This window comes from Conger conger, chromosome 4 (genome assembly GCF_963514075.1).
Source record: "Conger conger chromosome 4, fConCon1.1, whole genome shotgun sequence".
In the NCBI taxonomy this organism is placed as follows: domain Eukaryota; kingdom Metazoa; phylum Chordata; class Actinopteri; order Anguilliformes; family Congridae; genus Conger; species Conger conger.
The window spans coordinates 58,859,733-58,876,580 of record NC_083763.1 but is presented as its reverse complement, the minus strand read 5'-3'; positions in this window follow the sequence as shown (position 1 = coordinate 58,876,580).

Sequence of the window (16,848 nt, the reverse complement as noted above, 5' to 3'; positions counted from 1 at the left end):
CCCATCCATTCCCTGTGCCCCATTTTGTCTGCACATTAATCTCATGTGGAGTGTGTGGTCTCCTCAGGGCTACTTCTGACAGACCCTGCTGATTCCAGGCCTCGGGGTGGAGCTGGCCAAAATATGGTCCACTCCCGTCCACTGTGGGGGGTTTGAGCTTCTGATCTTCTTGGCCATGTTATTCCACCCATTCTAGAACATTATCTGTCTAGTGATTTAATAATTAGACAAATTATTTTCTCTACACCAAAAATAATAATAATATGACTAGGTCATTGTAGAAAAAGCTTCCCCATATCTTCCTTTTTTCTTCTGGTGGGTCGTGGCTTTTTCCGGTGATGTCCGCCCTTATCATGTTACAAGTGATGGCTACATGGTTTATCATACCTCTTTCACTTGTAGAACCCAAAGACGAAAGGGAAAAGGGGTCGATTACAGATGTTCCAGCCATGCTACGTGTCGTGGAAAGACTGCAGATCCAGGACTGAGTGAGTAGACCGACTGCACTTCCCTTTGGGTGGCATTTGGGGAAATCAGTTTCACAGAGAACAATTTCCAACTGGCTTCTGGTGGTCTCTGGTGGGTCTTCTGGTGGGACGGAAAATGAAAATGTGTGTTACGGGAGCGACGGGGCAACCCAAGCTCTGGGTCATGCCGCTCATGTGGAGGGGGGGCTGTGCAGGAGGAGGCTTTTACTCTGGTCTGCGTGGACCACGGCGTCCCTGGGGCTGGGGCCGTGGGCTGTGTGTGAAGGCCCCGTCCTCGTCATCTCCTACAACTATCAAACCCAGACCCGGCCATCAAAGGCCTGCTCGGTGAGAGACACTCGGGGCCTTTCATTTGGCAGGCCGTGTGGTCGGTTCCTTTTTTAATTCATATTTCGCCCCTAACCGAATTAGACGTCCCGTGAAATTACACAGATGCTTTTTTGGAGGGGAAAAAAAGAGATAAAAGCTATGTTCACTCTCCCACAGAAGATTCTGTAGTATGATAGCACATTACCATAAATCTAAAACAAATGTTTGGAGTTTGGATGTGTTCTCCTGTCCACTGCAATTATAAAGCAGTCCATTAAACACAATGACATTATCATGCAGACCTGGGACTGAACATGAGAATTATGATTCTTGTAAAATTGTATAATCCCTCAAAAAAAAAGGCATGCTGTTTTACAGGCCTCACTTCTAAACCGGAAAAATCAAGTGATACTGATTTCTAAAGACATTATTATCGCAGTATTCGCTATATATAGGTATTCAGTATTAATTTTCATATTAAAAAAAAATCAAAGCTCTTGTGCCAGTTAAAGGTTATGCTATCTGTGACCTTTGGAGTTCATGGGCAGTAGACAAACGGTGTCAGGGCAAAAGGGGACTCCCTTATGAGAAACACAACAGCTGGGGGAAATTCGGGAAGTAGGAACCCCTGCTGTCGGACGGGACTGAAGGGGAGCAATCATCCGGAAAACTGGAGGTGGGGGGGGGGCAGGGGTGGACACGCTGGGCTATTCTGAGCAGCGGCTGACTGCGTGCGTGTGCGTGCGTGTGTGTGTAGGTGTGTGTGTGTGTGTGTGTGTGACTGGGCTCCATGACTCACGGCCGGCCGGAGTGAGGAGGAGGTGAGGTCATGGTTCTAGAAGGGAGGGCGGAAGCAGCCTTGATCTACCCGTGTGGTTCTAATTACTCACCGGTAAACCACATCCATGGGAATGTCCAGGAAGCACGGGAAGAAAGAAAGGCATAGACTTTGTAATGATGTAATAATCATGATCCCCAGCATCATGAGCAATACCATAGATACTGTCCATTACTACACCTGAGCTGTGTGCAGGCATCATCATCAATACCATAGATATTGTCCATTACTACACCTGAGCTGTGTGCAGGCATCATTATCAATACCATAGATACTATGTCTTAGCTGTTTCCAGTGCTTCTAATCTCAAGGGGGTGTAAAGGCAGTGAGAGGGGTAATGTGACACTAAAGAATCAGCATGGATTGAAGAGAGAAGTGCACTCAGCTCATCAGTGGCACTATTGATTACACAGTCTCACTAGTCTAAAAGAGCAGCTTCTGCTTCCTGAGAGCTATCAGGAAGATCATGGAATTTACAGGACCCACTTTCCCATGAGCACGTCTTGCTGATGTCACACCCAGCAGGAGGACAGATACAGCATTTCCTATGCTGTCAGACCAGCACGACAACACAAATAGCACATATACACCTTCTACTGGTGATCCTGTTCATCAGCACAACAGCTCTGATTTGTACAATCAGGAGGGCGTAGACAGGAACATGTCTAGTGTTAATTGTCTAATTAAGAGCACATATTTGGATACAGGATCCATTTTTTTTTGCCAACAGCTTGAAGTCTTCACACAAATTTTGTAGTGAAAAGCATTGAGGTGAAAATGAAATAAGAACATGAAATATGATAGGTGGTGTGTGGAGTTTGCGCATGCACATGTGTGTTTGTGTGCTGGGGGGTGGGGTCACTGGGGGAGCTGAAGAAAGTAATCTTGTGCTCAAAGAAGGCTCGTAAAAATACCCATGCTGTGTACTCACAACATTAAACAGCACTCGTCAAGCATTCCCAAGGAATCTGATATCAGTAACAGAGCACACAAGAAAGCTTAACAAAAACACACACCTATAAAAAGGGATACAATTCAGTCTTGTTATAGTAAGGGCATTGTTTTTGCCCAATTGGGGAAAAATATAAGATGGAGATTGGGACAAGTAAACTTCCATACACATAAACACAAATACACATACTCACAGACATGAACACACCACACATGCACACACACACACACACACACACAGATAATAAGTTATCTGTTATAAAAAAACTAAAATAAAATCTCTTTCCCAACACTATAATCCAAACGGAAGAAAGAAAGCCTGCGTTCATTCCCGTCACTATTTATTTATTGAGTTCTTGTTTAAAACTTCAGTCAGAAAAATAAACAGTTTCAACAGTTTCACAAGCTTCAGGTCAAAACAGAGGTTGTACAAAGAAAAAAACTGAAGATAAAAATCATTACATCCTTTCACCACCCCCAAGACCACTCTGCTTTCTATTTCCGGTTCTCACACTCAGTCTTTGGAGACCTCTTAAACCCCCCCAAAGAGATAGTCACAATCTACTGCCCGGTAAATACTAGGCAAGCTGAATTCTTTAGGGGCTCCATTAGGTAAAGCATTCTGGGCCACATATGTCACACTGCAGAACTGAAAATACTGGATCAGGCATTTATTTTGAAATAATAGTCAGTTATTATTTCATGTTTCCAATTTTATTTTAATAGATTATCTCTTAATGACAACATACAAGCATTTTATAGTTTTACTACAACTATTTCAATAAAACCATGAGACAAACAATGCAGCAAACTATTTTTTGCATATTTAAGCCAAAAACTACCCAGAATGATTGGATTTATTTGTCATTTTGTGGTCTGTTTTTTTATTCATGACACATGATCCAAAGAACAGCTAATGTGTCATATGGCAACCCAATTTCTTTTTGACTTATTTGAGTTTTTTCTTCAAAATGTAGCACATTTTCATTGATTAAGCAGGGAAAGCAGGACAGCTTCCCTGTAAGACAACGAGATCATTAGTTGCTCAGAGCTGTTCATTCACTAAGGAGAGTGTTTTTGGCTGATGACATATTAGGGCCCATCATACCCATTTACACAGTATCACATGAATGTACTAACATGCCTGGGTCTCACATGTGTCCTCTGTTTCAGCTACATGGAAAAATCCTCTCCCTGTAATCAGCTCCATGTGGGAATCTCTAATTTCCCTGGAATGTGTCTCTTGTTTCTGCCTTCGCAGAGTTAAAATGAAACTACTCATTTGATAGGACTCCAGATTTCTTTCCTCTTCAGTGAGTTTTGGAATTGTGCCAGCTCCATTTTGAAGACATGGATGAAAAAAAAACCTCAGATTGCATGATGAGGAAAAATTAGGAGATGTCCACAAAATTATCACATCATAATCCTGATGATACGTATATACAGTGTACTGTATATACTGTATACACTGTATATACTGTATACATAATGATTGTTTTTCCTACACTGAATTCAAACAGAAAACAGTTAAATCGGAAAATTCATTTCTATTGCTACTGCAACATGTACACTTAATGACACTTTTGACTATGGCTGTGCCATTGTGAAACTATCCCCCACTAAAGTACCTGCAGTACATAACCTACACGGTCAAACAGATTCATGCTATTAGAGCTCAGACACACAGTGATGGTCAGCAAGAGGTCTGAGCCTCAGTCTTGACCAGTAGTAACTTCACTCCCTTCAAACACAATGCCCTCCTGTGCCCTCATACAGACAGAGACAGGGAAACCACTCTGACAATGAGACTGTTTATACTTTTTAAATTTGTGGTGACATACACACGCATGCACGCACACACACACACACACACACATAAGATTATGTAAGCACATACTGATTACAGAGGAGAAAGCAGAGACACATATACAAGCTTCACACAGTGGGAGTGAATCCACCCTTTGCCATCAAACCAAACTGGTGCCCAGCCCATGTCTATGAGCAGTTCATTGTCATCTCTGATCTAGAATGAGAGATTAAGTGGTCATTCTTTCGCAAATCCATGCATGTGGACTACAAATTTGAAAGGGAAGTTCCCACTTCTCCTTCTCCCAGAATAATCATACATACTGTATACTACATAAGCAAAGATCGAAGATTGAGTGCGAAGAATGCATTAGGTAGCCGCTAGCTTAGGTCACTAATGCCTCTCAAAACTGAACTTGGGGAATTCCTGCGTCCAGTAAGGACCCTTTGTGAGAACCAGAAAGAAAAATTACAAGAGAAAAACGATACAGATGCGATGACTCCATGGCCAGGAATTGTGAGAGGTCTGCTTCAGAGGCTGGTCACCTAGGTACGGAGAAAACTATGCCAACTGCTGAAAAGAGTGAATGGCATTGAGGGGAAAATCTTTTGTTTGAGAAATGCCCCCTCCTCTGAAAAACACTCTCTCTCCTTCTCTCTCTTATTTAGAATCTCCGATCAAGACCTCCATAGTATGATGTCCATTGCTCCGATTAGACGCACATGTAGTATATGTAGCCTTTTATGACTGTCACAATAATTCAGAAAAATAGAATATCAGTAGATCATGTTTCATTTAAAACAGGGGTGCCACAAGATGCATAATCTTGTTACCACAACATCTTCAAAAGCATACATACAGTATGTTTCCGAAATACCAAGTTCTCCATGACGTCTTGGAAAAGTTTATAAATATCTCCTTTTATAAATATGTCCTGTAGCCCAACCCGGGATATTCTCATAACCCCGTCTATTATAGACCCTAACAGCATTGTCCAGTAAGAGAAGAATCTGCTGATTCTCTTCACTGAGACCAAAAACTGGTTTCTTTATACACTACATGTGTATGGTGTCCTTACTGAATGAAAAAGAAAGTGCATAAATTGCCATATCATCATCATTAGAAAGAAAATAAAACATTGAGCTTGGGCCAACCTCAAACACTTCACATTTCTGGAAAGTTCTGGAAGTCCAGAATCACATTTTCCAGTGTTGTTTCCTGACCGGCCTTGTTGGTACACAGTGTCTGTGCCGGTTGCTTGGAGGCCCTGAACAATGGCTTGTCTTTCTCTATCGGCGACAGGGTTCGCCCCTGAAGTCACATGACGACAAGCCCGAGCAGGACAGGAAGTGGGTTCACAGAGCAGACACATCCCCGGACCCGACCTCCCGAATGTCTGGGAGTCCTTCAGCAGGCGGGGCGGCCAGGGGAGATCTGCCACCGGGCACGCCCAGACATGCCGTCAGCACGACCCCGAGGATTACCGCCACCAAAGGCCACTGTTACTGGAATTCACGCCGTAGGATACTATTGTTATCATTATTATTGAGATTTTATGTTTATTGCCGCTGCCTGGGTTGTGACTCTCAGGAAGTAATCGCTGTTCTCTTCCTTCTCACGCCAACTCTCTGTGCTCATTCCTTCCACGGGAGTCATATACGAGGTGACGATGTTGGTCTGGACCCACACCAAGGTCTGGGGACAAATTTTTTTGCCGGTGTGCAGGTTGCACATTGCCTTTCAGAGTTATTATTATTATTATTATCATTAGTAGTAGTAGTAGTATTAGTAATAGTAGTAGTAGTAATAGTAGTAGTAATAGTAGTAGTAGTAATAGTGGTGGTAGTAGTAGTAGTAGTAGTAGTAGTAGTAGCAGTAGTAGTAGTAATAGTAGTAGTAGTAGTAGTAGTAGTAATATTTGTATAAAATGGATAGCGGTCACTCCAATCTTTGTTTCAGCTCAGATGTACAGTGAAATTAACCACATTGTTCCATGGAAATCAAACATTATCCTGTCTGGAGGGATGTCTGACTTTAGAGAGAAATCAGACTGTGTCTCCAGATGTTCTTGGAGAAAGTAATCGTTTGAAGAGGCACCAGCTGTCACCTGACGCCATTAGAAACAATGGGGAAAATGTGGATACACTTACACTTATTCTCCCAGATGGGAAATAAAAGGTGATCATTGCTCCCTTTCTCCCTAAACAAATCTACTTGATTGAACGTTCACATAAATACAGAGCAGTGAATGAAGCAATGAATGTGTTCAATCTAATGAGACACCGAGGAGACAAAGCCTGTTGTATTTTGGTTGGTCTGAATTGTGAGGCAGAAATCCTGATATGTAATGGTTAATGAAAGTAGAGGTCTTTTTTTAATTAAGTCAAACATGGAGAAATTGGGTGCGGGGTAGAAGTCTGTGGGGTAATAAATCTTTTACTTGATTAAATTTATTCTCAAACATGTTTGGGGATGGGGGTGGGCAAATCAGTGATTAAATTGCATTGGTCACATTGGTATTGGTAACGACTAATAATGTGTGTTAGCCTCCTCATAATCCACATCTGTAATTTATGTCCTTATTTCCACACACCGGCCATGACCGGGTTTATGATTTGCATGTAATTCATATTAAGGACCAGGAGGAAAGGTATTAGGCAATACATATTCTTTAGAATTATTTAGAATTGTTGCCTGTTGTAACAGATGGGCTCCATGGAAAATGACAGAAAAGACTGAGTTGGACATTACAAGATCAAAAGTGTGTTGCATTTGGTTCAAATAAAAATTATCTCAATCTGTTAAAATAATCTGTTTAGGAAACCAAAACTGGGTACAGCTTCCTGTGTGTTCCACTCAGTACCATTAAAATTAATTGGAGAATCAGGGGCAGTTTCCTGAATTACAGCATGGCAGCCCAGATCAGATCATCCTCATCTCAGCCAGCACACTGACAGACACACTCAGCTCCAGGGTCAGGGTCAGGGTCAGGGGGAATAGTCTATTTGAACCCTATATATCTAAGGGAATATAAAAACAATGCACTTAAACAATGAACATTGAGCAGGAGAAATTCAATGAATTACCTAACATCTTAAATAGGAAAAGTAGGGAATAAAAAAATGCATCACAATTATAAATCACACAATCAGTCAAATGCATCCAAAAAAGGAAAAGGAATGTTCCAACACTGAATTTTGGAAAGGATCTTTAGAACAGGATAATACAAATGAAACCTGACTTCTGTGAAAACAGACATGCGATACTCTACTCTATGAAAATTAATTAATGGTTTATCTGAGAACACCAGCTTTTGCCAATGGCATTTCAATTCATTATGCATTTAAATTAAATCAGTGAATTATCAACAAAGTGCAAATTTAATCAACTGCACTTCATTGAAACCGGGCTCACGGCCAAAATCCTGGCCAACACTGATTGCACTCTCAAAGCCCTTCCATCCTCCATCTTGTTTATCCATTTGTAAAAACACAGCAATCTTAATGCTATTACAACGAATTTCTGAAGAGACCCAATCTGAAGATTTCATAGTTTTCTAGACCTTTAAGATAAAACCAAGCAGTACAAAGGGAAAGAAGCCCTCAAAGGGAAATGAATTCTTTTGTTTTGTTTTTTGCAACAAATGTAAATCAAAGGGGCGAAAAGCAGGCTTACCGCAATATCACAAAACTTTGATAAACTGTTCTGTGACAAAATTGGCTTGATAAAACTCTTGATAAAACACTGGTTAATGAAAACACAAAAAAAGCAGGGTGAGATTGGAAGTTCCAGACAGTTAGACAGCGACTATTCAAATTTGAATTTATTACAGCATATCAGCCAGAACTAACAGCCACTATCATTTCCAGTGAAACAGTCTCCTGAGGGAGAGAAGGACACAGGATCGGAGGGTAAGGGGGGAACACAGTGTGGAGAGCAGGCTGGGGACCACGTGGACTGAAGTGGGGACGGGGGGGTGGGCACATGAGGCTCTGAGAGGGGAAGAGGGGTTTGTAGCGAGCGTTTTTGCGGGTTTGTAAAAGGGCTCGGTCAGGCGTGCTGAGGGGAATGTAAATGGGCCTGCGATGAATTGCAGCAGCCCGCTGGACCGGAGCAGGGCACGCCCACAGGGAGGAGTCTGGGAATTCAGGCAATCTGCTAATGAGCGGTGTGGGGATCTCAGCCAAATTCATGAAAATGACAACGGTTAGCACTGTCAGTTAGCACTGTTGTTGACAGACAACCAGGAGGGGCTGTTCCAAGTTTTTCAAAATGTAATGAACATCAAGGTGAATGAAATGTCATATTATTATGTCAAAATATAATTTTCAATTCTAGACTGAACATACATTTTCATTCAAGTGAGGTTAGCATACTGCCTACATTATAGGCAGCAGTACTACTGCATAGTAGCTTGGCTTACCATGCTCTAGCATGAACTTGGCCACAAAATTTTAAATAGAAATGTGGCTTCCTTTGAAGGAACTCAAGTCTTAGCAAGGCTGACACTGGTTGGTCGCTTTCTTCACCTTGCATTGGAAGCTTGGAAGTATGTGTGTGTGGTGTGTGTGTGTTTGTGTGTTTGAGTAAGAGAGAGAGAGTGAGAGTGTATGTTGTGGGAGTGGTTTGGTGCAGAAATGGAGCAGTGCTTGACCACCGAGGTCACTGAAGTCATCCATGCTGCTGGGAAACCCTGCTGTATAAAAACCGACAAGTCACACATCTGCCATTACCTCAGCATCTCACTGCACCCGTTCAAATCTCACCCACAAGTGTTGAAAACTGCTGAAAGTCCGACTGATGTTCCCGAAGGGTCGGTGCACCCAAACCTTACCCTCTTTATCTATTCAGACACACAATTCCTAACATTCCCTCTCCACTTCTTCATGATGTCACTGCAAATGAGAACTATGTTTTCAGTTGACTTACCTGGTAAGATAAAGCTAAAAGATCAGAAGAATATTCTATGGTAATCTTGTAAAAACCTGCAGGAGAAAAAAATTTTAATAGAAATGTGGCTTCCTTTGAAGGAACTCAAGTCTTAGCAAGGCTGACGCTGGTTGGTCGCTTTCTTCACCTTGCATTGGAAGCTTGGAAGTAAAGACATGATAAAGCACACTCTTCAGAGTGTGTGTGTGTGTGTGGTGTGTGTGTGTTTGTGTGTTTGAGTAAGAGAGAGAGAGTGAGAGTGTATGTTGTGAGAGTGGTTTGGTGCAGAAATGGAGCAGTGCTTGACCACCGAGGTCACTGAAGTCATCCATGCTGCTGGGAAACCCTGCTGTATAAAAACCGACAGGTCACACATCTGCCATTACCTCAGCATCTCACTGCATCTGTTCAAATCTCACCCACAAGTGTTGAAAACTGCTGAAAGTCCGACTGATGTTCCCGAAGGGTCGGTGCACCCAAACCTTACCCTCTTTATCTATTCAGACACACAATTCCTAACATTCCCTCTCCACTTCTTCATGATGTCACTGCAAATGAGAACTATGTTTTCAGTTGACTTACCTGGTAAGATAAAGCTAAAAGATCAGAAGAATATTCTATAGTAATCTTGTAAAAACCTGCAGGAGAAAAAAATTTAAATAGAAATGTGGCTTCCTTTGAAGGAACTCAAGTCTTAGCAAGGCTGACGCTGGTTGGTCGCTTTCTTCACCTTGCATTGGAAGCTTGGAAGTAAAGACATGATAAAGGACACTCTTCAGAGTGTGTGTGTGTGTGTGGTGTGTGTGTGTTTGTGTGTTTGAGTAAGAGAGAGAGAGTGAGAGTGTATGTTGTGGGAGTGGTTTGGTGCAGAAATGGAGCAGTGCTTGACCACCGAGGTCACTGAAGTCATCCATGCTGCTGGGAAACCCTGCTGTATAAAAACCGACAAGTCACACATCTACCATTACCTCAGCATCTCACTGCACCTGTTCAAATCTCACCCACAAGTGTTGAAAACTGCTGAAAGTCCGACTGATGTTCCCGAAGGGTCGGTGCACCCAAAACTTACCCTCTTTATCTATTCAGACACACAATTCCTAACATTCCCTCTCCACTTCTTCATGATGTCACTGCAAATGAGAACTATGTTTTCAGTTGACTTACCTGGTAAGATAAAGCTAAAAGATCAGAAGAATATTCTATAGTAATCTTGTAAAAACCTGCAGGAGAAAAAATGTCCAACATTTCTAGAGTGTGGTGTGATATTATTGGGATGGAAATTAGGCAGTATAACACAGAGAAATTAAGACATATCGTATCTGCACTGTTGACGTGGGTGAAACTAAAAATAGCCAGCGATAGCTTATAGAGGTAGTTTGGTTATGAGAGCCAAACATTGGCTGCCAGAACAGCTCTGTTGGCTGTATTTTGCTACAACCCAAACTTCCTGTGTAATTTCTCATACATGACTCCAGTAACTAAGCAACTACACAATCTACAGAAACCCACCTGCATATATACTCAGTGATCACTTTATTAGGTAAATCTGTACACCAGCTTGTTAATCCATCCAACCATCCATCCATTATCTTAACCCGCTTATCCTGAATAGGGCTGGAGCCTATCCCAGCATACATTGGGCGAAAGGCAGGAATACACCCTGGACAGGTCGCCAGTCCATCGCAGGGCACACACACCATTCACTCACACACTCATATCTATGGGCAATTTAGACTCTCCAATCAGCCTAATGTGCATGTCTTTGGACTGTGGGAGGAAACCGGAGTACCCGGAGGAAACACACGCAAACACGGGGAGAAAATGCAAACTCCGCACAGAGAGGCCCCGGCCGACAGGGATTCGAGCCCAGGACCTCCTTGCTGTGAGGCGGCAGTGCTACCCACTGCACCATCCGTGCCGCCCCAGCTTGTTAATGCAAATATTTAATTAACCAATCATGTGGCAGCAACTGAATGCATAAAAGCAGGCAGATGTGGTCAAGAGGTTCAGTTGTTTTTCAGACCAAATGTTAGAATGGGGAAGAAATGTGACTATGGAATGATTGTTGGTGCCAGACAGGGTGGGTATCTCAGAAACTGCCCTGACAGTTTCTAAAGCTTGCAGAGAATGGTGTAAAACAAAACACATCCAGTGAGCAGCAGTTCTGCAGGCACTGCTGGATAATGTGCTATTATTGAAATAACTCACAGTGTCATTATGAGTCATCATTTGCTTCACTGGGGTTTGGTGAAACGGACCAATAGGACAATGGACTGGACCTATCCATTGTATAATTTAGCATTATGGAAGGAGAATCTGTGGTATATCATGGATATGGACACAGCTAACAGGGTGGTTAGGCACGACGCGAAGCGGAATATATAATATACAGTGGTGTGAAAAAGTGTTTGCCCCCTTCCTGATTTCTTATATTTTTGCATGTTTGTCACACTTAAATGTTTCAAATTTAAATATTTGTCAAAGACAACACAAGTAAACACAAAATGCAGTTTTTAAGTTAAGGTTTTTATTATTAAGGGAGAAAAAAAATCCAAACTTACATGGCCCTGTGTGAAAAAGTGATTGCCCCCTAAACCTAATAACTGGTTGGGCCACCCTTAGCAGCAACAACTGCAATCAAGCGTTTGCGATAACTTGCAATGAATCTCTTACAGCGCTGTGGAGGAATTTTGGCCCACTCATCTTTGCAGAATTGTTGTAATTCAGCTACATTGGAGGGTTTTCGAGCATGAACCGCCCTTTTAAGGTCATGCCACAGCATCTCAATAGGATTCAGGTCAGGACTTTGACTAGGCCACTCCAAAGTCTTCTTTTTGTTTTTCTTCAGCCATTCAGAGGTGGACTTGCTGGTGTGTTTTGGATCATTGTCCTGCTGCAGAACCCAAGTTCGTTTCAGCTTGAGGTCACGAACTGATGGCCGGACATTCTCCTTCAGGATTTTTTGGTAGACAGCAGAATTCATGGTTCCATTTATCACAGCAAGTCTTCCAGGTCCTGAAGCAGAAAACAGCCCCAGACCATCACACTACCACCACCATATTTTACTGTTGGTATGATGTTCTTTTTCTGAAATGCGGTGTTACTTTTACGCCAGATGTAATGGGACACACACCTTCCAAAAAGTTCAACTTTTGTCTCGTCAGACCACAGAGTATTTTCCCAAAAGTCTTGGGGATCATCAAGATGTTTTCTGGCAAAATTGAGACGAGCCTTAATGTTCTTTTTGCTCAGCAGTGATTTTCGTCTTGGAACTCTGCCATGCAGGCCATTTTTGCCCAGTCTCTTTCTTATGGTGGAGTCATGAACACTGACCTTAACTGAGGCAAGTGAGGCCTGCAGTTCTTTAGATGTTGTTGTGGGGTCTTTTGTGACCTCTTGGATGAGTCGTCGCTGTGCTCTTGGGGTAATTTTGGTCGGCCGGCCACTCCTGGGAAGGTTCACCACTGTTCCATGTTTTTACCATTTGTGGATAATGGCTCTCACTGTGGTTCGCTGGAGTCCCAAAGCTTTAGAAATGGCTTTATAACCTTTTCCAGACTGATAGATCTCAATTACTTTCTTTCTCATTTGTTCCTGAATTTCTTTAGATCTCGGCATGATGTCTAGCTTTTGAGGATCATTTGGTCTACTTCACTTTGTCAGGCAGGACCTATTTAAGTGATTTCTTGATTGAGAACAGGTGTGGCAGTAATCAGGCCTGGGTGTGGCTAGAGAAATTGAACTCAGGTTTGATAAACCACAGTTAAGTTATGTTTTAACAGGGGGGGCAATCACTTTTTCACAGGGCCATGTAGGTTTGGATTTTTTTTCTCCCTTAATAATAAAAACCTTAATTTAAAAACTGCATTTTGTGTTTACTTGTGTTGTCTTTGACAAATATTTAAATTTGTTTGATTTGTTTTTCACACCACTGTATATCCTCGGGCTTTATATATTGTAATTTATCCAAACATATTATTGGTTTCACAGAGCAAGCGAGATTAGCCCAGGCACAGGCATGCTAATCAGTGCCTGCCATGCCACCACTTACTGAATCTTACTGAATCTTATTTGCATGTGGAGGATGTCACAGATTACGGCAGCAGACAGAAATAATGAGCAGAAATGGCAGGGAGATAATTATTAAATGTTGAGATAGTACACCAGACCCCTGGCAGGTGATATCCCTCTGAGAGCCGAGATAGCCTTTATCTGTTTCCAGCAGAGGACATGTGCCAAGAAAAGGGGGGGAAGTTCTTGTGGAATGTGGAATTCACAAAGATGGGGATCCCCAGCACTCAGGATTCTGGGAATTCAAAACAATTAAAAGGTAGAAATAGGAAGGAAAGGCTTTGCTCAGGCTGGTTTAGGAAAGAGAAATCAAAGTGATAAACGTACCATATGGCAACATAGGAAGGAGAGGCTTGGCAGTTTAAGTGTGATGCCAGCCAGCACTGCAAAAGAATGAAAGTGTGTGCTGATTTTTGATATTGTGTGTGTCTGTGTGCGTTCAAGCATGCATGTGTGTCTGTCTGTACCTATGTTTGTGTATGTGTGTGCATACTGTATGTGTGTGTACGTGTTTGTGTGCATTTGAAAATGTATGTGTGTATGTCTGTCTATGAGTGTCTGAGTGTCAGTGTGTGCGTTTGTGTGTGGACACAGCTAAAAGCCTTTTGTAAGGACGTTGTGTTCTCAGCAACAATAGTCCATGAGTTTCTATCAACAGAGGAAATCTGCTGGACAAGTGAATTGAAAGAGAGGGGCGTCATCCGCACTCAAATGCTTCTGTGATAAGATTCTAAAATTAGCACGTTTTGCAAATAACCACAGCCCCACTAGTCACCCAGGGGTTAGGTGGGGAACTGTAATTATTAAGACCTTGAAAGGACAGAAAATAAGCCAAAGAAAATGTCACCTCAGCAGGAGCAGAACTTCAGGACTCTCTCGATTTTCATTGGCTGTTTCAAAAACCTGCTCTTCTTCTGAAGTTGCATTATGAGGGAGGTCCCAGCAGGATACAGTCAGGCCGGAAATCGGAAGTGTTTTCATGGTTTGGTTTCAAAGTCCCACGGGCTCCAAGTTAACTATGATTGAAGTCACTGCTTCACTGAGAAGTACAGATCATTTTCTTTTTCCTGCTTCATCTGTTTGGTATACATCACCTCCATAGTTATGTAACCTAAACAGATTGTTTGGAGTGAATATGATGAAAATGAGATTTGGCTGTATCTGCAGTGCTCTATGCGCGGGTGTGGATGGGGGGTTGTGGGGGGAGGTGATGGGGTAGTGCAGACTGCAGACTGGGGGGAAGGGTCAACTGTGGACCAGGCGTTGGGGGCGGCTTACAACAGGGAATGAGAGGCAGAGCCTTAACGCCAAAGTTTGCATTTACAATAAACCTCAATAACGATTGCTTAATTCACCAGTGTCTGCTAGGTAACCAGGGAAGGGTAGCCATTTAGAGGCAATACTCTAAGTGACAGCAGAATATGTCCAGGCCTTGACTTGGATAACAATTACAGTCAGATGGAGCCCCCATGACTGTGTCCATAAAAATATCTTTCCTGGGTTTATCTGGGAATGGTCTTTGTTTAATTAAATGGTCATCACCCTTTATTCACTGAGGAAGGGCAAAGCATTTTTGCTTTGTTATTTTATTATGTTTCAGGGCTGTTGGTCGTGTCAAGCAGGCATGATGACTTTCATAATTGATCAAAGCTGCTTGATTATCCGACTTATACACTAATGCCATGAGCTTTGATTCAGAGCTTCTTCTGTCCCTGATGATGACCTGATCACTTCTGTAAGACAGATCTAGCAACACCACCATTAATAAACAGCACTTGGCATTGTTGCGTTCCAAATTCACAACATAACTTTTTATTGAGCAGGAGGGAAAGAGGCAGGCCAACTGCTGTATTGCCAGGTAGGCACAGTAAAAGGAAACATTTTTATGTGTCTAGAGGTGATATTCCATGTGGGTCACTACTCACCCATAAAATAAGAGTAATAATGGAATTACTACTACTATTGCTACTACTAATAATAGTGCTACAACTACTACTACCACTACTACTACTACTACTACAGCTAGCATTAGAAAGGGACAGTTGTGGTGTGCAGTTGACAGGGTCACTCTGTGGGAGAGAGAGACAGGCAGGCAGGGTTTCCCTTCATTTGTCCTCAGAGACACAGAGACCACATGGCTCCCCTAATGAAGAACACATGATGTGTGATCAGTAAGAAGATCACACATAAGATTTGGCAGCCATAATATAGAGAATTCAGAGGTCAGACCTCCAGAGAGGTAGAACACTGCACCTGAAACAATTCAGGTGAAGTCAAGCCTCACTGATTTCACTCATGTGTCATCTTCTTGTTCTAAACATCACATCTTTCTCCAACGTATTCTCTTTGACACTCAACTCACAAAACAAATGATAGTAGAAATGAATTAACATAAACATGTTCGCATACACACATATATGCACATATATTCACACATACAGTATACACACAGGAGCACAAACATACACACACACACTTTATTTTATAATATAATTGAAAAGCTCTTTTAATATCACTTCAACTGTACACTAGAGTGCTTTGTTCCATGAAAAATATGTTCTTTGTGTTTGCAAAATAAAGATGTGAATAAAATAAAACATTTATTAAGGTTGCATGTGTGATATCAGCCCTGGATGAGCCACACAGAGGTCTTGAGACATGTTTTTGGTGGTCCGGGACCCGGTGAGTGATGTGTGGGCAGACAGCGTAACACTGCCTATCAGATAACAAGGGGGTCAGATCTTAGGAGTCAAAGTTCAGAAATCTCCTCCTTCCTGTTCCAAAATTCCTCATATTTTATTCCTTCCAGAAGAAAAGGGAGGAGGTATTTTGAATGACAACTTGTCTAAAATTTTGTTTTTTTGTTTTCAAGCCCAGCCCAATTAATTATGTTTACAAAAACTGGAATCTTTCTTCCTGCATGTAAATTAAATTCCTTTACTATAGCATTTTCAAACTTTTCCCACCAGAAGGCTTTTGCTGAAAACCATTCAACGTCTTTGTTCTTCCCCATTGTTTATGTCTACAGTAATAATCTTCTCACATGTAAGCTCAACCACAAACATGAAAAAGTATCCAGCTCCTGACATCACACAGGTGTTGATTCAACACTTGCACTGTAGTAATCTCCCAATGGGAGTCTGTTCAGAAGGTGATGGGCTCAACTGTCACCTAATCACCCCAAAAGTGCTGCAGAAAATGAGAAGGGCCCTCATGCAACAGGCTCATCGTAAGTAAGCCTTATAAATGTCTGTTGTAATGACAGCAGGCTCACAGCACATGTGTCATTATGCTATCTGAGAATTACAAACCACCAGGAACATGCAGAAAACAGAGCAAATGCGTCAAACTTCAAAGTGTTCAATACAAACAGAGCTGCCTAATCCAGAACAGGTTAGATTGAGTGAGAGACGTGCAGACATGCACTGCTGCCCGTGTTCCTTAGTATTATCTCA